Below are 25,819 nucleotides of genomic sequence, written 5' to 3' on the forward strand. Positions count from 1 at the left end.
TCTTGCTTCTTTTTTTATTTATAATAATTTCAATTTTACAAGGTGAGAAATTATGAAAATTTTGGATAATTTATTTATTTATAATTTTGGATGAGTTTATTATAATTTACTCGATAAATAAATATTCCAAAAATTTCTTTTTCTTTTGTTATTTATAATAATTTCAATTTTACGAGGCAAGGAATTATCAGAATTTTGGATAATTTACTCGATAAATAAATATTCCAAAAAATAACTTTTTTTTCTTGCTTCTTCTTTTATTTATAATAATTTTAATTTTACGAGGTGAGAAATTATGAAAATTTTGGATAATTTATTTATTTATAATTTTGGATGAGTTTATTATAATTTACTCGATAAATAAATATTCCAAAGAATAATTTATTTTTCTTGTTCCTTTTTTTATTTATAATAATTTTAATTTTACGAGACAAGGAATTATGAAAATTTTAAATAATTTATTTATTTATAATTTTGGATGAGTTTATTATAATTTACTCGATAAATAAATATTCCAAAAATTTCTTTTTCTTTTGTTATTTATAATAATTTCAATTTTACGAGGCAAAGAATTATGAAAATTTTTGATAATTTATTTATTTATAATTTTGGATGAGTTTGTTATAATTTGCTCGATAAATAAATATTCCAAAGAATAATTTTTTTCTCTTGCCTCTTTCCTTCTCTTTTTTTATTTATAATAATTTTAATTTTACGAGGCGAGGAATTAGCAGAATTCGTCTAATATTTCAAAAAGTATTACGAGAATTGGACGAGTTTGTTATAATTTACTCGATAAATAAATATTCCAAAGAATAATTTCTTTTTCTTTTTTTATTTATTACTTTTAATTTTACGAGGCGAGGAATTAGCAGAATTCTAATATTTAAAAAAGTATTACAAGAGTTGGATGAGTTTGCTACAATTTACTCGATAAATAAATATTCCAAAGAATAATTTCTTTTCCTTTTTTTATTTATAATAATTTTAATTTTACGAGGCGAGGAATTATCAGAATTTGTCGGAATACTTCGAGAAAGTATGCAAACTTTTCTTTCGAAAGATTGTCTGGAAATAGAAAAAATCGATATACGATCCCTGTTCGAGTAAAAAGATAACGCGTTAAACTTTTTAAACTTAATATTATTCAACACGGATAAAATATACGAAATTTCTTACTCGATCTTCAAAATAAATATTCATAATCTTATTTATTTTTATTTCAAAAATACGTACATAACACAAATCGTTTTAAAAACTTTCTATCGGAAAAAATTATATATACACACTTACATCACATCGGCGATGAAAGAATAAAATTTTGAAATAACCATTTAACACGCTACAGAAGCGTGTCTTATCGCGCGGTGGAAACACGATTCACGATGAGTAGAAGCGTGCGTTGGAACGGCGTGTATTTGAACAGACCAATGGGAATAAAGAAAGAGATGTTGTGTTGGATGCGCAACCGCGACTTCCGCGGCGACTCGCAAAAGAGGAGGAAATTAATACCTGGTGGAACCCTGCTGACGTTTGCACGGCTCTCTTTTCAATCCTTCTTCGGATCGTGAGCCGAAATTGGGGTTGAAAAATGGGCGAATATGAGAAGGAAGGAAGGAAAAAAAAGAAAAGGAAAGAAGGAAGAAATAGAGAGAAATAAATGGCGGAGAGGATGAATACGCGTGTATTCCTTTCCGTGAAAAGGAAGCTCAGGGTCGCGTCGCTGTTTCAAAACCGAAAGGAAACCGGAACGATTCTTCTTTAATACATTTTTCTTTTCCCACAACTCGAGGAAAACCGCCCATCTTACTCCTCCTTTTTTATCCTCTTCTTTTTCTCGTTCCCCCTCCACTCTTCTCCCCACCATGTCGCTCCTCCTAATTTCGTTCCTTTTCGCCTCTTTTTCCTTTCCGACTGTAGATGGAATTACTTACACGTTCCAGGTTTCTTATTACAGCGAACCGTGTCAGAAACGTGCAAATCTATTGGCTGACTGAGTTAGGAAATTGAGATCGATTATTTATTCATGGAAAAAACGTGCGATATTTATTCGATGATTGTTGTTATCCAGTATAATTAATATTAACGATACAATGGCAGTAAAATTATATTAATATATTGAAATAATTTTATATCTTGCAAATTGCTAATAGAAATCGTTCAAAACGACGATCTTATAACGAATAATATACTTCAAGTTCATTGAAATTGATAAGAATTGATTTTTTATAAAGATAGAACTAGTATAATTAATAATAACGATACAATGGTAGTAAAATGGTATTGAAATAATTTATTTACTACTTACAAATAAATAATAATTAAAATAATTAATAAATAATAAAATAAATAATAAATAAATAATAAAATAATAATTTTACTACTTACAAATAATTATCAGATATTTTTATTTCGTTTCATCGTTCGCATGCAAAATTTTAATTTTTTTTTTTAATTTCTCCTCGCCATTAATATTCATTCGTTCTGCCTTATCCTAAGAGAATATAATATACCAATACAATTAATAGTAACGATACATAGAAATAATTTTATTTACAAATAATTACCAATAATTAATTTTTCTTTTTAATTTCTCCCCGCCATTAATATTCATTCCTTATCCTAAGAGAGGGAAAATCTTAGTACAGTTTCGTTTTAAAAAAAGAGTCCGACCCCCAATGCGACATCATCCCACTTTTGCGACGATATTCCTCCTCCGTTCTCGAGGCGAATATTTTATAAAGGAAATTTCACCTGGACCGAACTCTAAAAATAGTGAAGGAGAGAATTCTTCGCCTGAATCCCCAAATCTTTTCGCCTCCTGTTATTCTTTAATTTGCTGAAACGAAAATTCTCTTCTCCTAGACAGCCACGTGATTTCAAACAACGTCAATGGTAATCGCTAAATCCGACTCGAATCCTGTAAATCGCGTTACTTTTAATATAAAAAGTTGTGTTCAAAATTAAGAATGGCGACGAAGACGCGATTTTCTATAAAAATTTTTTCGAAAATTCGAAAGGAAAAATAGAGACGAAACGAAAAAATAGATATGGAGAAAGAGAGAGAAACTGAGACTGAGACTGAGACTGAGACTGATACTGAGACTGAGACTGAGACTGAGATTGATACTGAGACTGAGACTGATACTGAGACTGAGATTGAGACTGATACTGAGACTGAGACTGAGATTGAGACTGATACTGAGACTGAGACTGAGACTGAGACTGAGACTGAGACAGAGAGAGAGAGAGAGAATGCTTGTTCATCAATTTTTAAATTAACCCTTCAACGCATCTCGATGAACCTTACTTGAGAAGAAATAATGATTAAAAATGATTAATATTGCTTATATCAACGTCAGAGTTATTGGTAATTTATTATCCATGGAATAAGATAAAGGTGTGTCGAGTAGGCACACGTTTTAATTAATCAAAATCGTTAATTTCTCAAGCTCGATCGATAAAAGAAAGAAACGTGGTGTTCGCGGTGTTTGCAATCTCGCGAAACGTCGAATTTTTATTTCGGGAAAACGGGAGGAGAGGAAGGAAATTGTAATTGGGGATTGTTTATGGAGTATCGAATATTTGTAGAAGATTAATGGTAGAAAGAGAGAATTCTTAATTCGATTTGCGACGAGGGAAAGGGAAAACAGGATCGGGGGATGAATCGAGGAGCTGAATTGCGTGCAAAACGGCCACCAATTTAATTATCTAACCCGAGTTGCTCGCTAATAAATCGGATTAATCCTGTCGAGGTTCGAAAACATCAAAGGAAAGGGATTAATATACGAGATGAAACGATGAGAGGAAATGGAATGCATGTACGTGCGAGATACGTTTGATTAAAATGTTCCTCCAACAAACATTTTTATTCTTCGTTGAAAGTAGTTATCCATCGATCGATATATTTATCTCTCTTTCACATCTCAAACTAAATTTTTCTTCTTCTTTTTATATAATAATCTTATCTTCTATTCTTCGTTTCTAAACATTTCTTCCGAGGCAACATTTTATTTACCATCTCTTTTTTAACTCTAACCTCCTCTATGCTCGTTTTCAACTTTGAATTTTTTATAATTTTTGTGAAGAAAGAGAAAAAAAAGAATTGTAAAAAATGATGAGAAAGTAAGAAAGAGAAAATAAAGTAAGGAAGAGAGGGGCGATAAATATTTCTTTTTCTTCGTCTCGAGTTCCGCGATATCTGCTAAGATAATCTTTAAAGCGTTCTTTACGTTGGAGGAGATAGCGGTCGCGCGAGAATCCACAGCGGAATTCCTGCGCTGGCTAATTTCATCAGGAATTTCGGGGGGTTGCGGCGGAGTTGGAGATACCATGACCTAGCTCGTTCCATGCAAATTGTACCCGGGTTCGATGAAATTCGGGTGGAACAGTTGAACTGAGAGAGATAAAATAGCGTTTTAAAATAAGAAAATTTTATACGCGAAAAAAATCACTTTACTCCACTTATTTATAGAGATTCTAAAAAAGGATTTGTATGAAATATTCGTGGGGAAAAATTGTTGTCTTGAAATTTTTTTCAATCGTCGAAAATGAAGACGAGACGTGATGTTTGATGCGGCAGAATTTTTAGTAGCAATTGGCAAACAGATTATTATTAACAACTGTTGATTATAGTTATTTTTAAACCCGACTGACTGGTAGAAAATAAGCGAGCAACAGTTTCAACGTAACGTGGTGTATAATAAGTTACGCGGTGTATGAAAAATAAGCTCATCAAATACTTTTTTTCGACATTGTGGCAGGTATTCGAGCCAAGGCCTAAGCGATAATTTCGCTTTAACGACCCTGTCCTTGGAATTAATACCCCGAGCCTCTTCTCGTTCCGATATTTTCGTTTAATCTCGCGCCAGAAATGTTTGATATTCCGCCGTTAAGTCGTCCCAGTTTTGCCGAAACAAATTCTCGAGAAATGTGAAATGTGTATTCCAGAATACGAATCGAGCCCTGTCTCTGGAAAAATGGAGTTTTGCGTTTTTAAAGTGTGAAAACACTAAAAAAAATATTCCTTTCTAAGAAATATTACGAATCAATATAAATTTTCATAAAAATTTGGAAAAATTCATATAACGTTAAAAACTTGGAATAATTGGAAAAATAAAAACTAATTTGCACGTTCAAAAATCGTTTGACAAATTTAAATTAAATATATCCAAAATTGCAAAATAAATTGAAACGAAAAACGATAATAATAAAAACTTAAAATGATACGTCAACTCTGTGTAGAATATCGAAAGTTTCTTAGAGAGAGAATTGCAAACGATGAACTCGACAAGATTACGCGACGAAGAAGAAAGTTGCAGAAAACAAAAATTCGTCGACCAATTTTCCACATTGCGTCGTAAATGATTGCGCGATTGACGCAATTCTTGACAAACACCTGCTCGACGAATGATTTACTAGATTTCGCTAGTTAATTTCGCTCGCCGCGACCCCACGATAAGGGCAATGAATAATGTTATTTCCCTGGGGAAACAGAGGCGCTGGCGTGGCGGCGCTCGCGTCGCGCAACGCTCTAGGGATTTTCTCTCGTCCGATCGAGCGAAACGGTTTGCCCCGTACGCGCGGATGGAAAGTAACTAACGACCGCGTCGATATTTACGCTCAATTGTCGAGCGTTTCGCGTGTTAAACGTGGCGAAACGTTCGAATATTTCGAATTACTCTGAATCTTCGTAGATTTAATTTTTTAATCTATTGATCTTTTTAATGGGTCGATAATTTATCGACTGTTTCGATATTTTTAATATAATTAAATTGCGTTATTTAATTGCTTTCAACAAAAAAAAATAAATAATGAAAATTATTCGCTTTAAATTATACGTGTAAATCGACATTACGCTTGGTTCGCATATTTTTTTCAGTGGTCGAGGAACATTATTTCCTAGTTTACGAGGCAGCTGGCAGGATTCTCGGGGACGTCGTTCCGCGTTTGGCAAAGAGATTGGAAATCCAGAGATCCGCTCCGTTTCAGACCTTTAAACCTCGTTATTATTCTTTGGCGGTTTACGAGAACGGTCACAGAGAAACGCTATTTTCCGCGTGTATATCTGGGGAGTCGTTCGATTTTTATCATTTCGACAAATGGAAGAAGTTCGCGAATCGAAAAAAAAATTCCTTCTCCCTTTGCCGTATGCGTGCTCGATACGTCTGAAGATTTCTTTCCTTTTTTTCTTTTTTTTATTTCTTTCTTTGAAACGAGAGTCTTTCTTTGAAATCTTTTCGTTCCATGTTTTTTCGAGATAACTTTCTGTACGCAAATTGTAGGAAAATGTATGAAAATATATCTACGCTTCTCGTGATACAGAATATCGAAATAAGAAATAAAATTTTTAATGAACGATGAGAATGAAAATTGAAATTGTATAATTATTTTCTAACATTTAACGAATATTTTTTTTTTTCTTGAAAATTTCGATCGAGTTTGAATCACGAGACTTTTATTCCTGTAAAAAAAAAAAAAACAACGTTTGATTACGCAATTCTGCGCAGTATTTTTTACATAAGTCGTCAAAAACGAAATATTATTTATCGCATAAACGCAAGGCGAGCAGTCTCACATCTTATCTCGTTTTCATTTCTCGTCGTAGGTCGTAACCAGCCTTCCGATAATTTTTATTCGATACAACGCCATTACAATTAATTCTCTAATATTTATTAATATATTTATCACGTTAAAAATTCGTTAAAAAAAAAAAAAAACTTTCATCAATCGTCGCCGATAATACGAGAAAAATCTCTCCTCCCGAATAAAAAAAGTTTCGAAACTTTTATTCTGGAAATAGATTTTACCTACCGTCTTCTCTTGTTCCTTCCTTATCGACTTAGCTACTCTCAGAATAGGAAAGTATGCATCCCATCCGTTCCGTCTCCAGAATATTGCAACTAGCTTTACTCTTTCTTTCTCTCTCTCTTTCTTTTTCTATTTACCTTTACGTTACCAGAGATACACACTTGAAGAAGAAGAAGAAAAAAAGAGATAAGAAGCGCAAGTAAAAATTTTTCAGAAATTTTTTCCCCCTTTTTCTTCGATTCGAGGGACATTAATCAAAGGGGAATCTCTCGTCTCTTCCATTCGAAGCTGCAGGAAATCGCAGTTTGAATTACACGGTGCTCGGGCCGGCGCGCCGGCGTTCAAGCCTCGGCCATTCCCCCTCCTCCCTCCTCCTCCCCATCCGAAAAGAATCGAGAACGGACGCGACGACAAAACTTTAGCCGCGCACCACGAGAAATATTACTCGAGACACGATATAATCGAGAATATATCCGGCGAACAACTGCGCCGACTTTTACGCTACGAAGCTGTTGTGCTAGTCACGCGATTCGGTTATCAATTTGTCCTTTTTCCTGCTTTTTTTTTAAACCACGTTGTTCGTTTGGGAATCGCAGAGGTATTTTTTTTTTTTTTTAACTATCTGATCGTGACCTTGATTTGTTTTTTTTTTTTTCTACTTTCGTGTCCATCCGAGAGTAAAACTGAATCGTCAAGCTCCCGGTGAAGCAAAACTATTGTCATTTCTAGGTGTTTCTCTAGTAAATAAGAATATTTTATCGCAGAAAATCGTCGAACTCTCGATTATACAACTCGCGAAAAATTTCTTTCGAGATGCTTTTATTCCAATTGCGTTTTGATATTGTCGAATTAAATTAAATTTTAACTGTATAATAAAAATGTAATTGAGAAGACAATTTCTTATTCCTTCCTTTTTTTTTTTTGTTTTAATTTTGAATACTTGTTAAATTCGGTTTCAAAACAAACAGTGCTTTTTTTAAATGTAAACGGCTTAAATACAGGAAATTGGAGAACGGTTCAACGAGCTTTGATATAAACGTGGCGACGTTGGCTGAACTTTAGCCAAGCCTATGGGTAATCTCGTAATCAAATGTCCAAGTACGAAGTGGAATTTAATCAAACTGAAACACGCCGACCATCCCATTCAACTTTTGTTCAACGTTGACTGGAACGGAAGTTACGTTCCATCACTACTTGAAGCGTCTTGTTACCGTGACAAAGCGGATAGAGATCTATTATTGATTCAAGATGTATTCTATTTTCTATTTCGCATATAAATACATATATATGGCATTTTATTCTTAATTATTCGACTGCAATTATCTTACAAATAAACAAATTACAAATGTAATTTTATGATCGATAAAATAATATTTTTTATCTAAAATCAAGAACTATAACATCGTACAGAATAATTTCAATAATTCCTTATTTTATTAATTGTTACTTTAATTTTAGAATGAATAAATAATTACTTAAACTGAATATTTTAATTAAATAATAATAATCACTAAAATAATATAAGGATTAATAAAATCAATATTTAAGTCGAAATTAAATGTAAATAATTACTTTTTATATATTATTAAATTTATTATAGATTTAATATATAAAATAAATATATTTATTAATTATAAAATATTAACAATTTAAATACGATTAATAAAAATTATTTTATCCTTAGAATTGAATGAAACTCATAAATACGATTTCTTGAAAAAAAAATAATATTGTTTTTTTGAAATTTCTTTTCCAACGATTCCTCCATTTTCTTCCTTTTTCAACGTTAAACGTAATTTCGTTAGACTCTTTGTATTCCTTGTCCATATGAAACTCGCAAATCTTCTTAGAGACGCAACAAACCATCCCCTTCTCCCTTTGTCTCGCATAGACAATTTGTCGTTTGAGAAAATTAAGAAAAGAAAATATGTAAATTCTTCTAATATTCTCGCTTTTTTATTCGATTTTTTTTTAATAAATATTTAATATATTAATATATTATGTTAATTATATTTATTAATAAATATATAAATGTATAAAATAAAAAATAAAAATTTTTTTAAAAAATATATATAATAAAATATTCGTATTCGTAACCAGCTTGAAATTTTGCGTATTTTCGATCGCGATTATTTATTCGATGAATTTGAAAAAAAAATGGAAAAATTGAGAGTAATTTGGAAAATATCGGAAAAATGAAAAATATTTCGTCGGGAAAGCGAATAGCGATGCCCGCTTTTTGTACGCGAAACTTTCAGAGATATAATTTCAATATTTATAAATCTCGTTCCCATTGACCTGAATTCGGGCATCATGATCACTCATGGTTATTCAATGTCACGTATTAATATCTCACTTACTCGTTTTTGCATACAACCTGTAATCATTTATAAAGTTTTTCATAAAAAAAAGGGGACAAAAATGAGAAAAAAGTTCGCTTTTTTCCTCTCCGTTATTTAATTTTTAGCAATTTCCCTTCTCGATTCGATATTTCTTTTTTAAATATATTAAAAGTAATAATACATTTTGTATCACAAGCTAAAGCGAGTAGAAAAAAAAATATCTATATATATTTATTTTCTAATAAAAATATTTTCGATATTTCTAGAAAGTGCTATTAAATAATTATATTTATATCACAAAATTTGTTCAAAATAGAAATAAATAAACAAAATTAATTTCCGCTTAATCTAATCGCTGAGAAGAGAATCGGCCAATAAACGCAACTGCGGAAACGGAGACGCGATTGAAGCAGCATCGATAAACGTAGCATGTTGAAAGGGAATGCAATTTCTGGCTTGTTATCGATCGGTCAATGCATCGGATACAAACGAACCTCACGCTTCCGGAATTCGGCCGATAATGATAATTGAACGCATCCGTGTACTCGAAGCCAATTTCTCTCGTGAATCTCGCTGAAATTTGTTTACCAATCAAAGTATCCGGTGATCATTATATTTATGTTCGATTTCGATTTATGAATTTTTCCTATCATCCTTTCGCAAATATTGGATCATTGGATTTCATAATATGAAGGAGAAGGAATAATTTGTTAGCGAATCTTATATTTTTTCGTGAAAAATATAATTTGACGATAAAATTTTAAAAATCCATCTTTGGGAACAAAAAAAAAAGATAAACTGGATATTGAAGAAAATATTTTAATATATTTATTTTTTTAATAATAAAAAAATTTTTCTTCAATATTAATTTTGATAATTCTTTAATAATAAGCTCTCGAAGAAATTCATTCGTACAAACAATTTTCAAAGAAATATCTTCAACCGTTTCGATGAAACATTTAAATGGCCACTCTTCGCCGATCAATTCCATTTAACCGAAACTCAATAATCCCATTAGATTAAACCACTTCCCCATTCATCTCGATATTAATTCAATTTAAAATTCATCCCATCCACGCCATAGCGAAGCGTTAAAATCTATGAAACCCGAGTTTCCGTCGAAAATCACCGGCTGGAAAACGGAATTTTCCTTTCCGCTTGCCGTTCCGCATGAAATTTATCATTGGATGGATACTTAACCGATTTACGATCCGGCAAATTTACACCGCGATTCGTCACGTCCGCGTGCGAATTTCGATAAACCGGTCAGCTTATAAAAGCCGACTGAAACGATGCGCGGCCGATAATGTAGCGTCAGCCATGCACTGTACCGCATTTTGGTTAAGCGTGATCACGCTCGCGATCCTCTTGTTTTGGGCTGTGGAGCGTGGAAACACCACTTCGGACCCGGATCCCCGGAATATAATTTACATCATCACCCACGGGAAAAGGAAACACAAAGGGAAGATCATTGAGATACACAGGCATCGTCCAAAGCACAAGCTGAACATCATACTCGTCAATTCGTGAATAGATCTCGAACGGTGAGGTTAAAGTGGATATAATCGATCGGCAGATGTTCGCGTGTATGTGAGTAGAGGTTATGTATGGAATTTTGGAGAAGATTTATGTTACGGTGAAGTGTTGATATGTTCGTTTAATATTGATTTGAAATATTGATTCTAACGATCGAGACAAATACAGAGATTGGTGTGCATAAACGTTGATATATGAAAAATTGTACTAATCGCGACATCTGCATTTCTATTAGATTACTAACAATTAGGTATAGTTCCATGCTTTCTTTTCGTTCGTAAAGATTGAAATTGAAATTAAAGTTTAAATTAGTCACGAAATGAGAGTACTATTCTTTCATTCTATTTGCGTTAATTTTTGCATACCAAATTTTACATTTGTTTCGACATTATAAAAGAATTGATATTATAAAAGTATCCTACGAATATAACAACACTCTATATTGGATACTTTGTGGTTTCAGAAATTTGTTTAAAGTGACGGAGAACCAGGAAACGTTTCTTTCTCGAGAAAAAGATCAGAGGAAATAACAATGGGCAATTGTAAAATGTGTATTGAGACTATATGATATGTAAAAATTTGATGCTTCGTCGTTAAAATGTATGCATGCAAATGTTTAATGTTAAAAATGAATATTCGTATACGTTTACATGTAATCCTTATTTCATTATGAAGATTAATGAATATGTTTTGTTTCACGCGATATTCGCGCGTTTAAACGCGCAAGTTTGCACGTTTCGTATAACTTACGGGTCAGTCTCTTTGTCGAGCGACATCATGCTCAACGACACTCGTAAGTTAGTCGTTTATTATGGAATTATATGCAATTCTAACGGTATGTAGGCGATCGTCCCACCATGGCAGGAACTTAACTATCGTGCAGAGTGATAAATATTACAGTTATTACGCGTATGTATATGCAACAGTTGTTAAACAAGGGAACGAGAACTAGAAGAGGAGGATATTGTAAGAGTGAATCGACTCGAACGTTTCTTACTTGGATTTAAAATATTCAAAGTAAATTATGAAATATTTATTATACAAAATTCTAAATCTCTTTTTTTTACAGGAATATTCTCGAAATCTTAATATTTTTCAAACGATAAGATACTTAAATCGCAATCGACCCGAGGTTAATCAATTGATCATCAATTCCTCTTGGCAAATTTCCAATCTTTGATCCTGTATCCGCCATTCTACACTTTTTCACGATTTCACTTTCGTTCACGAGGGATATGGTTTCTGCTTGAAGAGCTAGTCACGAGGGAAAGATAGAAAGAGATAGAAAGTTTCGTTTTGAACTGAATATCTAAGAGATCCCAAAGAGGTATATGTAGCCAAGCTGTTTAATAATTAATTGCACGGACAGAACGTAGTCGTAGAATATGTAGAATGTAGAAGACTAGTAGTACCCACAAGCTCTATATTTCTATTTTTATATTTATCCATAGCTTCAACGACATTGTCCATGATCAATATACAATATGCAATATAATGGAACATATAGTGAGACAGAAGAGGTAAAAATTACAAGTCTTATTACAAGTCCTATCTTTGATATTCTAAAACCTTCAGTTTCCAATCTCAATTAATTTGTTGCAACTCTTGTGTTCACAGCATAACCATGAGCAAATAGAAAATGTTAGGGCCTAAAATCTGAAGATTCCATTTCGCTAATTTCCCTAACTTTACCCTTGAAGAAGTGCTGAACATTGGATTAAAGTTTGAAGCCTCCACTCAGCTAATTTTGCAATTCCTAACTTTCCCCTAGATAGATCTAAAGTCTGTGCTAATTTTCCATTATTCTCATCTCGTCCAGAAAATGTATAGCGGATAACCCAATAGAATCTCAAACTCTGAAATTTTCAATCTTACCGCTAGCTTCGAATCACTTATCCTATAATATTATCTAACCGCTTGAAGTTATACTCGCAAAATGGTAGAAGCAACAGAGAGCAAAGGAACACCGGAAGCGTTCGGTCAAGGTAAGACGTTGCCTCTGCTCGCGGCGTATATGCACATTCGTTCTCAACCGCGCTTTCCTCTCGATGAAACGTTTTCCCTGCCTGGCAAAGGCATCGGTTCTCCCATTAATTGCATTCTGCTCCTCGTTCCACGTTTCCTCGCTTTCGTTTCCCTTCTCGAGTTAGTTTGATAGCATTGAACACCATGTCGAGAAATGACTTTAGAATAAGATTCACCAAAAATTTTTTTACTCGAAACTCGGCTTCGAATCTGGCTAATAAATTGATTGCACAAAGGTGACTAATTTATGTGTGACTTTAGCAAGAACAATGTTGATATTTAGAGAGCGAATTTCGTGAGAAATGTTTCATTCGCACGAATTATTTAAGCGAAGTACAGTGTAAGAGTGAAAATAAGAGGGTGAGGAAAGGAACTTGATTTAAACTTGTTATTAAGATTGATATACCCCTTGGTGAGGATAATCACTGGTGTTAAACTAGATTGTCACTGAACTTCAATCGAGATCAAATGTTTTGACCTTTATATTGCCTTATGATCATTGTACAAACGTAATGGATCTTATTATTTGCTAACAATAATGTCAATTGTCATAAAAGGATAAACGTTTGAAAGTTTTCAATTTTGAAGAGATGTAGAGTATCAAAAAAAGACATATTGAATATAATTTTGTTAATTTAAATATCGCTAAATCAAGTTTTCAAATTTCCAGTATCATCAGAGAGAAACTATTGGAGGAAACTATAACGATTAATCATAAATTGATAGCTATTATCATAGTTTGGAAATTAGACAATTTATAATAATCAGATTATATCCATTACATGATGGATAACCATATTAATTAGATGTACATCTTAATTTGAATTTTCTTGCATTTTATCTGTATTAAATTAATTAATATAGAAAATATAATTTTTCAATTCGAAATAAAATAATTTTAAATTACAAACGTTTTTAAAAACATATATAATATCTTGAAAAATTGTAGAAATTAAATCGAGATAAAAATTTATCGATTCAATTTTTATTTTTCTTGTCCAATTGTTTATAACAATTTGTAACGCGCACTATTTGTTGAAACGATATTATTTATCAATATAATCCACGTAAACACAACGGCAGGTCTGACCTAAAACCATAAAATTGCATCGCATCGTTCTAGTCAATAACGTTCGAGTCGATAAAACATACGTGTATGTATCCATGTGCACATGTATGTACATGTACGTATACACGTATTCGCTATAGCAGCGAATTTCTGATAGGCAGAGCCACGCGGCTGTAACCGAGATTCACGGAACAGATGTTCCACGGCAAATTTCCGGCCGGATATTTATTAATTTCCGGCAGTGTCGTAGCTTCGCGTTGCTTTGTAATTAAGTTCACCTAGAGACTCGAAGGAAGGGTGGGGGGAGGGGCGAAGAGCGATGAATCTATAAATCTTTCGGGCGAATCTATGGACAAATTGGACAAATTTTTCAACGAATAACATCAACTATCATTTCTTTTAATAATTTCTCTGGTTTTTATTTATAAAACGCGCGTGTACATATTTTTTCCAATCATTATTTTCGAGGTATTTTTTTTAGTTCGTGCAAGAACGTCCAGATGGCAGTAGTTTTGTTTTAGAAATTCACAATACTACTGTAATGTGTATTTTCTTAGTTTTAATTATTGGTTATAGTGAATATAAAAACGTATGAAATATGAAAGTATATAATATTTTATAGAAGTAAATGTTTAATGGACGTGGTAATTTCACTCGTTTCTATTCCTTCGTTATAAATTGATTATTCCTGATCTAGTCAATCGTTCGTTCAATATCTATTAATTAATGAAATTAAGTCGAATCAATAGAACGCTGGAAATTTATATCAAGGATAATCCTTGATATAAATTTTGTCGATATCGGTTAGATTTATCGCCAAAAATTCAAGCATCCATTCAGATTTATACGTTGAAGGAAATACGGTTTCATCGCTTTTGTCGTGGATTACCCACGTGAGACCTCGTCTTTGTCGGTGAAACGCGTAGAACCTGCGCCTCATTGTTGTCGGTGGCTGAGCTTTTCATACGTTCGCCGCGCCAATTAAACCCACGTGTTGTCGTTACGCTGTGATGGGCGAAGAATGCGTTGAATTAAGAAAGGAATTTTTGAAACAATGTGGATTGAAACGCGCGTGACGATTTTAGATTTCCATTCTGGATAAGGAAGGACATTTTGTTTAAAAGTAAGACGATAAGATTTTTTTTTTTATTATCAAAAATTAAAGCGTATATTTTTTCCAATATAGATAGAGGATATAGATTTTTGATAAATAAAAAATACAAACGAATGAGAAATGTAACGATTGATTCAAAACAGTCGCTGACAATGCTTCTATTAAACGCGTGTGCAAAAGGAAAGCTGAATATGTAGAAAATTTTTCTCCATTTTTTCTCCGTGTTTCTTAAAAAAAATTCGAGCATGCGCCATAGAATAGAACATGTCCATGACGTATACGTTCGCGTCAACCAGACTGAATGCGAATTTCTACATTCTAGTTCGATAAATTTTGGACATCGGTATTTGTAAAAATTTAAAAATTATGGCCAAAGTTTACCAATTAGTGGGGCGTTTCGCGCGAAAAGTTGGTAACCGAACCGTCCATTGGGGATTTCACGAAAGTTTCCAGTTTCGGAACGTCTTTTACAGCCGATATCGGAAGCTTTAATCGACGTTCCAGATTTCACCGAGCCTCTCGATTCTCGATTTTCTCACAATGCGCGATTGTCGTCGAAAATTTGGGAAACTGATGCTCTTTCGAGACCTCCACCGATGTAAACTCAATTGTCGTTTCATTTAATTTTTTCGAAAACAAATTTCTCTTCTTATCTTCGAGGATATCACGATCGAACTCACAAGTGAATCAATACGTGGAAAATTAAGGATTCTATACAAATTTGTGTTATCTGAGAAATTTTATTACGAATCTATTCGTAATAAATAAATTATTCGTAGAAAATTCATAGAATCTAAATGAGAATTTATTCTATTCTTTTTGTACGTGCATTCTATAGAAATTTTCAACCTTGCACAAATGTGTAAACATCCAAAGTCCTTTTTACAATAATTCTACGCGAAGCCGAAGATAAGTGTACTGTTTACTGCTAGAAAAAAGTATCGTGGAACGGCACAAGGGCAAGAGAGTCCTTTGCTATCCCCACTTCAGACGCTTTGTTGACAATCCCACCACAGTACAGCACAGTACGCCACAGTACAATACACCACAGTAGTAGAAAAGTTATAATTTAGAATTATTCAAAATCGCAGAAATTATTTTCATTGAAATATTTTCGAAATTATTTTATATAATTATTATCTGAATTATATTATATAAAATATTATATTAATATATATTATTTAAAAATAAAATTATATTTATAAATTAAATTATTCTCAATTCAAAATTAGTCTACGTATATTATGAAAAATAAAAAAAATTTTATTTTTATATTATAAAATTGATATAATCGATATGTTTTCTTTAGATTTCTTTAGATTTTTATATCTATGTTAGTGCGATATAGATTACTATAGGCGACAAATATCACGTCGATCGATCTAATAAGATCAAAAACAAAAAACGCGAAATCATTCAAACTTGAGTATTTTCAAAAATATTCTCACTTCTCAGCTAAGAATCTCGTTAAAATTTCATTTCGCGAGCAACGCGTCCTTTCCAGTTCCCCGTTCGTTCAAGCTTGCTTCTTCGTCCCTCGAAATACAGCCTTCATAGGGGAGAGGAAGACAGAGCACGCGAGATATTGCATCGCGGGTGCTCCAGGAATTTCGTCGTCCTTACATCGCGCGACATATTTCATGGAAAGCCGCCTTTCTTCTTGCGACCATCTCCATTGCAACGAGATCGAACGTCTTCGCTCCGTGATAATGTAAATTTACAAATAAACGAAATTCTTGCAAATTTCCATATTTGTCGCGGTTTCAATTTTTCAAGGAATAGTTTTTTTTATGAATTATCGTAAGAATGTCGTTCTTTTTTTTATATGTAACATAATTCACAAGGAAGCGAAAATTTATCTTTTTGTATAAATAAAGCTTGATTATAGCTAGAAAAAATTTTGATATTAATTTCAAATTTGGAAATTAACTTTCTGTTAAATATTTAATTAATTATAAAAGTTATAAAAGTTAAATATTTTATTTGTCTAAATATTTAATTAATTGTAAGTGATTTTTTTATATTGTGTGAGTGGTTTTTTAAAAAATACTAATCAAAATCGAGGAAATTAATTCTAGACTGGATTCGTGCGAATTATCAAGAGTGGATTATTAGAAAATTATTGCATGATTATATAAGTAAAAAATGTAGAATAAAATTATTTTATCAAATAACTTTGAAGTAACTTTGAAGAAAGGAACTTCTTATCTCTAAATTTTGAATACCATGAATTTTAAGAAGATTTGGATTTTTCTCAAACATTGCTCAATGCTTTTTTTTCCAAAAAAAAGAACAAAGAAAGTGTGGAACAGTCGGTTCAAAGACCATTAATGTCGCATTAATCGCAAGCAAAGACGCTTTGCTTTTCCTCTTTTTTTTTTTTTCTCTCTCTCCTTTATTCTCGAACGTTCCACTCTCTTCCCTCTTTCCAATGCTGTTTCCTTTGGCACACTTCCAAACGAATCATAGCTCTACCCGCCACGGATCACGTTTTCGAGCCTTCCCCTCTCCAGAAATTAACTTAGGATTCTGTTGAACTCGCGTTACAAAGAGACCACGAACGTTTGTACTCTTGCTATCCTTCGACAACGGGCGCTTGTTAGCCGTCAATGAGAGAAAATCGTTCTTGACTCTGATTTATGCCCGTGAAATTCGAGTAAACGACTCCCCTAAGAATCATGCGACTTTATTACGAATCTTCACGAAGCGGGATGGATCTTGAAGAATTTTTTTTTTTTTTTTTTTTGGATAAATGAGGATCATAACATACGAATTTCTTTCTTTTCTTTTATAAAAATAAAAATTGCATTATTTCAAAAATTTAAAATTAAAATTTGAAAAACCCCTTCGTGCAGAATAATTTCATCATTATAAATTAATTATAGATAATATAAATAATGATAAATCTTCACTGAGATTTTATTCTAATAAATGATGAATGACTTCGAATAACAATCTTCATTTTTAACAAATCTTATCTTTAGAATGCAAATTGAGATATTTCTTTAAATTTCACATTTATAATTAAAATTCAAAGATCGAAATCTTTCATTTTTCTTCGATTTTAAACTTTCGTGCTCGAAAAATGCTTCGAAAAAAAAAATTGTTACGAGATAATTATAAATAAATAATCACAAGAAAATAAATGTAATCCAAAATTTCGTAAAATTAAACGTACATTCGTCGAAGAATTAAAATTCGAAGAAACATCCGTTCTCTCTTCAAAAGACTTTCACGTTCGGCGCAGAGACAATTACAAGATTTAGTTCCAGAAACGTCCGAGATCACGTAAGAAGCAGGCTTCCAACCCGGCTCGATTGTTTTTCCAGACGCGGCGCGATTTGTAATTTCACGTTATTTCACGATTCAATTAATGAAACGTCAAGGGCAGCCGGTTTACTAGCTTTCGCTGGAAGGTTGCCGATTCTTCATCGAGAGAGAAAAAAATCGCGGAATCGAGGGAAGAGGTATCGAAATCCTGGCGTGGAAATTTTTTCTTTTTTTCCACTTCCAGCCAAATAAATCGTCTCGGGGATCCAATATCTCCGAGAAGTTTACGCCGCAATGGTGGCGCTCTCTGTCGGTCAAAGTTTCTCCAATGCGGAGAAGCTTTGTTGCCGCTTTTCGGCCAACTTCCAATTCGTGTCTCATTGTTGCGAGATCGTTGTCTCCGTGAGAATCGACGAAACGCTTTTGTCGCTTTTCGAAAACATTTTCCGATCGATCCACGGGGAAAGTGTGCGATTGTGGTCTGAAATAAGAAATCTTTGCGTCCAGTGGAATAATATTATTGATCGATAACCTTTTTCGATTGTTGTCAACGAGGAAATTTATCGTAACGTAATGGAATAACAGTTCATTAACAACCGTTTCCAATCGGTCTTTGAGATTTATGACTGTTTTCATGGAATATTTGTAGAATAGTGAATTGTAGACTTTGAGAATATTTTTGATCTTCGTTTTCGTGATTGCAACATGATTGAATAGTTTAAGTGATTAATAATCTTTTTTAATTCGGTGAGGAAACGACTTGTCAATTATTTTCATGGCAAATTGGATTATTGAATGCTGGATTTTCTAGACTTTGAGAATATTTTTGATCTTTGTTTTTGTGATTGCAACATGATTGAATAAATATAAGTGATTAATAATCTTTTTTAATTCGGTGAGGAAACGACTTGTCGATTATTTTCATGGATTGTTGAATAGTGAATTTTGAAAATATTTTTGACGTAATAATATATATTTATTCTTGTAATGAAATTGTAATAAATTAAGAAAAAGAAAAGGGTGTTTATAAATGGATTAATAATTTTTTCGAAGCTTCGAAAATTTTACAATAAAATTGTATAATAATATTTCGAAATAGAATTTATTTTTTTTTTTATAAAAATCTGACGAATTACGATCGAAAATAATTTTCTTCCCAAAACTTCAGATTTTCAGAAACGCATGCAACGAGAAAAAGCTTGTAAAACGTACGTTCAATGAAATCGTATTTCATCGTTACAAAAACTTTTATGGTTCGCACTGTTAATACAGATCTATGGGGACGGCCGTGGAAAAGAATGCATAGCAATAAACGCAGGAGGCTAATTAATAGTTGGTATCATGAAAACAATCATAGAGTAGTTTAGTCGCAGATTTATGGAGTACTAAAAGAATTTTTTTCTCGTTATATCGGCTAATCTTTTTAAATCGAAATTAAGATAAATATCTAGCAGTATAACTCGATTACATTTACATAAAATTTCCTACTTGAACATCGAGTCTGTGAAAAAAGATTCTCATCAACGTTGATTGAAAAGAAAAAGTCGATTTAAGATAAACAAACGCGATATATAACTCAATTATTATTATCATCGTATAATTTATATAAAATTAATATTCCATAATTACTTTTATGCGAATCATTTAGACCCCCATTAACTCGTTGAAAAAATCAAACTAGTCAAAAATTTCGAATAATTAATTTATTTTTATATACTTTTATTAAAATTCTCTCGAACAATATTTACAATATTTCTTATCTATTATAATCGATCCGCTTTTCATATAATCTCAATTATTATTATTATTATTATTATGTTTTGAATAATAAATCATTGAAATAACTTTATTAAATTAAATTTAAATAAATCATTGAGATATACAAACCTTATTTGCACATTCCATATTTTATTACTATCAACCGTCAAAATTAATCGAGAGGTTATATTATTCCCCTCGATCGAAAGCAACAAGAAAACTTGGGCAGCGGAACGTATCCGTTGAACTATAAAAAACCTAGCGAAAGTAGCGATATTTCCTCGAGAAGGATAGAAGCTAAAGAGCGAGAGAGAGAGGACGCGCCTTAACGCGGGCCGTCCATTTCTCGCGAGGATCGTCGAAAAGTTTGGAAGCGCGGGGAAGGGGGAGGGGGAGGGAGAGCAGGGCCGGCCCATTCGAAATTTCACCGAGGAGATCCGCGCACACGCGGGCAACTTTTCCCTCGTGGGCGCGGGACGCCGATGAAAAAAGGAAGATTTATTTGCCGGATCCGTGACCGGAATGCCGGGTGAAAAATTGCGGCAGATAAGGAAACTGCGCCGGGAAACCGATGCCAAATATCGGTTATTACTTCGAATAACCTCTGTTCCCCGCGTGGTAAGAGAAAAAAAAAAAGAAATAAATACGCGAGTATGATAATCCTTTGTCGTTGGGAATATAAATTGGAATTTTTCAGGATTAGAATTGGTGGTTGCTGCTTTTTCCCCTCTATGTTCTGTAAAAAATATGCGAATTAATCTTTTGTTGCTAGGATAATATCGTTTGGATGAAAATAATGAAGAGATAGGTGATTAATAATGAAAACTATATATGATAATCCTTTTTTATAATAAATTAGGGAAAGAAAAGAATTTAGAAGATTGGAATGATTTTTTAAAAAATAATCCGAATCTCTCTTTTGTGGTTAAAAATGGAAAAAGAATTTTTGAGAGACTTGTTTCTACTCTTAGACTCGAAATTGATTCATAATTTCTAATAACGTTCTTTGCTTTGTAGGAAAAATAAATATGAATTAGGGGAGGGAAAAATTGAAGAGAAAATTGATGTTAAAAAAGGGACTTAATTTAAATATATAAGCACAATATAGCTGAAGGATATAGTTTGAAAATTGTCAAGAAGACTTATATAATAGTTTGGCAGTTATCAAAGGAAATTATTAAACTTTTCAAGTTCGCCAACAAAGTGTCTTGAGAAAGTTTCCAAACAGAATATATTATTCCGCGATGATACTTTGAGAATATTTCGTAGTCAATTTCAAAATACGATGGAAAGGAAAAAAAAATATAAATTCGTAAACTTTATTCATTTTCTTTTATTTTTATTGTCATTGAAATTATTATTTAATTTTTGAATAAAATGAAAAAAGAAAAACGAATAATAACGTATTATCTCATCGCGATAATTCCCGGAATTCATGCAAAATTCGGAAAAATGGTTTATTGAACTTTGAACATAGAAAGCTCTCTAGCGTTTTCCCCGCTTCACGGATTTCGCTTCATCGAACTGCTACCCTTTATCTCTCACGAAAATTCCTCGAATGGATTTTCCTCTCGCGATGTAAAAGATTGCTTCGTGCAAAAAAATTCGGGGAATTTTTCGAATAAAGGAAACCAGAAGTTCATTAGAATAAAAGTAATAAACAATTTTGAAGTATTAGAAAATTTTCATTTTCAAACTACGAGAGGAACGAACAAAAAAGATCTTATAAATTCCAATCCCTTTTCTCCGATTTTTTTCGTTTCCTATTACTCATTAAAAACTTATCTCGTCGAGAAAAGAAAAGAAGAAAAACTATTCAAATATCTCTCCATAATTGGATATTTCTGAAATATAATTCTCAATTTCAAATACTCAACTTTTCCTTCGAAGAAATATATTTTTTTTCCACTCGATTGAAAAAACTTTCCCAACCTCGCGTTATTCGTGCACCAAGCGCTTTAACACATTAAAACTTGCCGGTAAAATAAATGGTAAATAAAAGATTAATAGTTAAACTTGAGACGCGGACGTCTTTGTCGATGCTCGTAGAGACTCTGCCAAAGTAGACGCGTATACACGCCTAGAAACACGCTTTGCCAAAATTAACGTACACGTGCGCGCGCACGTAGAGAGAGAGAGAAATAGATGCGCGCATACATACGACAGAGAAAGAAGATTTCCAAGGCTAATTCAGGAATCCGCAGGTTACCGGATGAAAAAGTTTCGTCGCGAAATTTTTCTTACCGCAATTTGTTTCCCCTTCCGAGTGAAAAATGAGATTTCACGAGCGAACTCTTGGTGGTGGTAACTTTACCCTGGAATTAAGTTCAATGCATCTTTATAACTCCACCCGAATTTTTGCTTTATTCCTCGCGTAACGAGATCGTTTCGCTGTCGTTAATCAAGAGTTTGAAAATTCGGGGGAGAGGAGAGAGAGAGAGAGGTGAAAGATGCTCGGGACGATTTTAGTGATCGTGTTTGAATAATAACGGAGCATTTTAATCCCTTATTATAATTCCTTTTTTACGAGAAAATAATTGGGAGGAATACTTGGAAATGTGACAATTTTTTTACAACTATACATCTACGATTATTCTTCTTTGAATTTATCTTATCTTATATCCTTTCGTTATTGCAACCATCGTAGTCATGGTAATAAAACAATCGGTAACAAACAACAATATCAAAATTCCAAATTGGTGCAAACACTAAGTTTCCAAGTCGCATCGTTCGTTCAAAACAAAATCACAACACGTATAAAATACGTATCATAAATATGTATCCTGGCTGCAAAGTTTATCACAGTGTGACACGACACGTGTACGGTGAACCAACGGAGGAAACATCGAACAGTGACCCCCTGCATTATCGTTCGAGGTTGAAAAGGGGTTGAAAAAAGTTGGGTAACCTCAGCTTGAAGGATTTCAGAGGTGTATTTGCTTTCTCTGCGACGCAACGAGGGGTGAAGGTATACTACGGAGGAAGTTCGACTCGATGGGATCGTTAAGCCTCCAATCCCACAGGTAGAGGTAAGAGGCTTAGTGCGAAGCGGGGGTGGACTGACACGGCCTTATTAACGAGAGTCGGATGAAAACAGGTGCGCACGGCCAATGGTAGGTAATAGGTAAATTCCTCGCGCTGTAAAATTTCCGCGCTTTACGTTTCTTCGTTTTTTTTTTTTTCTTTTTTTTTTGTTCCATGCTTTTTACCAAAGATTCTGATTTTTTTGTGTACAGTGTTCCGTTGCAACCGAGTCTGGTCGTAGCAGTTAAGTAGTAGAAGAAAATTTTTTTGTGGGCTAAAATTAAACGTATTTGATTAAATAAATTAAATAATTAATGTTTCGAAAATGTCAGATTGTTTGTAATTTCGTAAAATTAGGTACTTGAACGAAGATTGCTACGTTGCAAAATTTCGTGAAATAAAATAAAATAGTTTACTAATGGAAATTTTCGAAGATTGTAAATTTTTAATATATGAAAGATAAGGAATATGATATTCATATAATTAAAATTAAAATATTTTGTAAATAATTAATCAATTTTCAACATAAATATCTTAATACTTTTTTAAGCAGTTAAGTAATAGAAGAAAATTTTTGTGGGCTAAAATTAAACGTATTTGATTAACTAAATTAAATGTTTCGAAAATGGTAAAATGTCAGATTGTTTTTGTAATTTTGTAAAATTAGGTGTTTTGAACGAAGGTGTTTCGAAGATTGCTACGTCGCAAAATAAAATAAAATAGTTTATTAATGGAGATTTTCGAAGATTGTAAATTTTTAATATATGAAAGATAAGGAATATGATATTCATATAATTAAAATTAAAATATTTTGTAAATAATTAATCAATTTTCAACATAAATATCTTAATACTTTTTTAAGCAGTTAAGTAATAGAAGAAAATTTTTGTGGGCTAAAATTAAACGTATTTGATTAACTAAATTAAATGTTTCGAAAATGGTAAAATGTCAGATTGTTTTTGTAATTTTGTAAAATTAGGTGTTTTGAACGAAGATGTTTCGAAGATTGCTACGTCGCAAAATAAAATAAAATAGTTTATTAATGGAGATTTTCGAAGATTGCAAATTTTTAATATATGAAAAATAAGGAATATGATATTCATACAATTAAAATTAAAATATTTTGTAAATAATTAATCAATTTTCAACATAAATATCTTAATACTTTTTTAAGCAGTTAAGTAGTAGAAGAAAATTTTTGTGAGCTAAAATTAAACGTATTTGATTAACTAAATTAAATATTTCGAAAATGTCAGATTGTTTATAATTTCGTAAAATTAGGTGCTTGAACGAAGGTGTTTCGAAAATTGCAAACTTTTAATATATGAAAGATAAGGAATTTTACGATATTAATTATTAATATTAAATTAAAATATTTTATAAATAACTAATCAATTTTCAAAATAAATATCTTAATATTTTTTTAAAGAATAAAAAGATGTGATGTACTGTTCACTGCAGGAAAGAAGTCTCGTGGAAGAAATGCTAGTCTGATTGGTAATGTGGAAGGAAACGCCTATTTTCACACACATTTTTATCTCTACCATGGTATTTGTCACACACATCCAAACGACGATCTAAACCTCGATGTATTAGGCTAATAGAATTCAGAAAACGTATCGATGTAATATAAAAAGTTTTTTATTTTCTTATAATATGTAATCTAATTATGAATTGACAATAGTTTAATTTATAAATGTATTCAAGTAGTAAAAATAATAATTATATATATATTAATAAGCTAGACTATAGATACGTTAATATTATAACAAAATAATTAATAGTTTTGAAAATATTTCAATCTTAGATGATTATCCTAACGTATTTTCTTAAAATAATTTTTACGATTGAATATTACATCTTTTCTACTACGATGTAGCGTGTGGTGTCAGGATTGTCAACAAAGCGTCTAAAGTGGGGATAGTGGGCGGTCCTAACGAAGGACACTTTTTGCCTCTGTGTCGTTCTGCGAGACTTCTTCTTTCCAGCAAAAGAATTGTACAAAAATATAAGTTATATATTTATATCTTGTCGGAAGAGTTACTTCGGAAAAATTTATACATTTATCGATTCATCTCCATTCTTTGTCGAAATTTTAACGATAATCCTTATAAATAAAAGGAAAATAAAAGATCGTTCGATCAAAGTCTCAATTATTTCGTAGCTATTCTAACATTCAATCTATTATGTTCTAATCGGTTACTCTGTCACTCGATCGACATTTGTGAAAAAGGAATATATATATATATATATATATATCGAGTGTTCATCGAACAATGTGACATTTTGCGCAAGAGGAATAACCATCGTCGTGTTTTCAACGTAATGAATCGTTCAACTGGCAAATGTCAAACTCTGTCACTCAAATAGTCACGAATTCACTGTTTTATATGTGCGATATATGTGCATATCGACGGAAGAAGTTTGAAATAGTGAAGTACGCGTGACTCATTAATTGAAATCATGTATACTAGCAATCGTTCTGTGAAGAGTGTCAGTGATTTCGAAAAGAAAATATAAGCATTGTGATATTGTCGTGTTGTTTTCATTGAAAAAAGAATTTCGTAAATTTTAAAAGATTAAGAAAAATTTTATCATTTTTTTCTTTGAATTGTAATTGAAGAATACATTTATTTAATCCATTCATTTAAATAAAAAATAAACTTAAAAAATATTTTTAATTTTTGAAAGATTTTGTCCTTCTTAATTATATTTTGATCTTAACCTAATTAAAAATTACTCAAATTACTTAATAAAGTTACGGCAATGATCGTTCGTAACATCTGGCAGCAATTAAGATTTCAACGTTTGAAATCTAATCTAACATTCGAAAAGTGTTAATGATCTGATTAAAAATTATTATTTAAAATC

General features: G+C 32.2%; 1 protein-coding gene and 1 long non-coding RNA gene across 14 annotated transcripts in view; both read left to right on the forward strand.

Annotated features, from left to right (window-relative positions):
• The window catches only part of LOC408874, a 229,536-nt gene that overhangs the window by 27,761 nt on the left and 175,956 nt on the right, over positions 1-25,819 (forward strand). The window lies entirely within an intron of this gene.
• LOC100576661 lies at positions 10,443-13,196 on the forward strand. 3 transcript variants are annotated; one of them, XR_411865.3, is made up of 5 exons: positions 10,443-10,696; positions 11,152-11,705; positions 11,758-12,015; positions 12,140-12,208; positions 12,306-13,196. It is a non-coding gene; the product is annotated as an uncharacterized LOC100576661 (long non-coding RNA). The 3 variants fall into 3 exon arrangements; XR_003304799.1 differs by having other exon boundaries at positions 11,152-11,654; XR_411864.3 differs by having other exon boundaries at positions 11,152-12,015.

The sequence above is a fragment of the Apis mellifera genome, linkage group LG6 (genome assembly GCF_003254395.2).
Source record: "Apis mellifera strain DH4 linkage group LG6, Amel_HAv3.1, whole genome shotgun sequence".
In the NCBI taxonomy this organism is placed as follows: domain Eukaryota; kingdom Metazoa; phylum Arthropoda; class Insecta; order Hymenoptera; family Apidae; genus Apis; species Apis mellifera.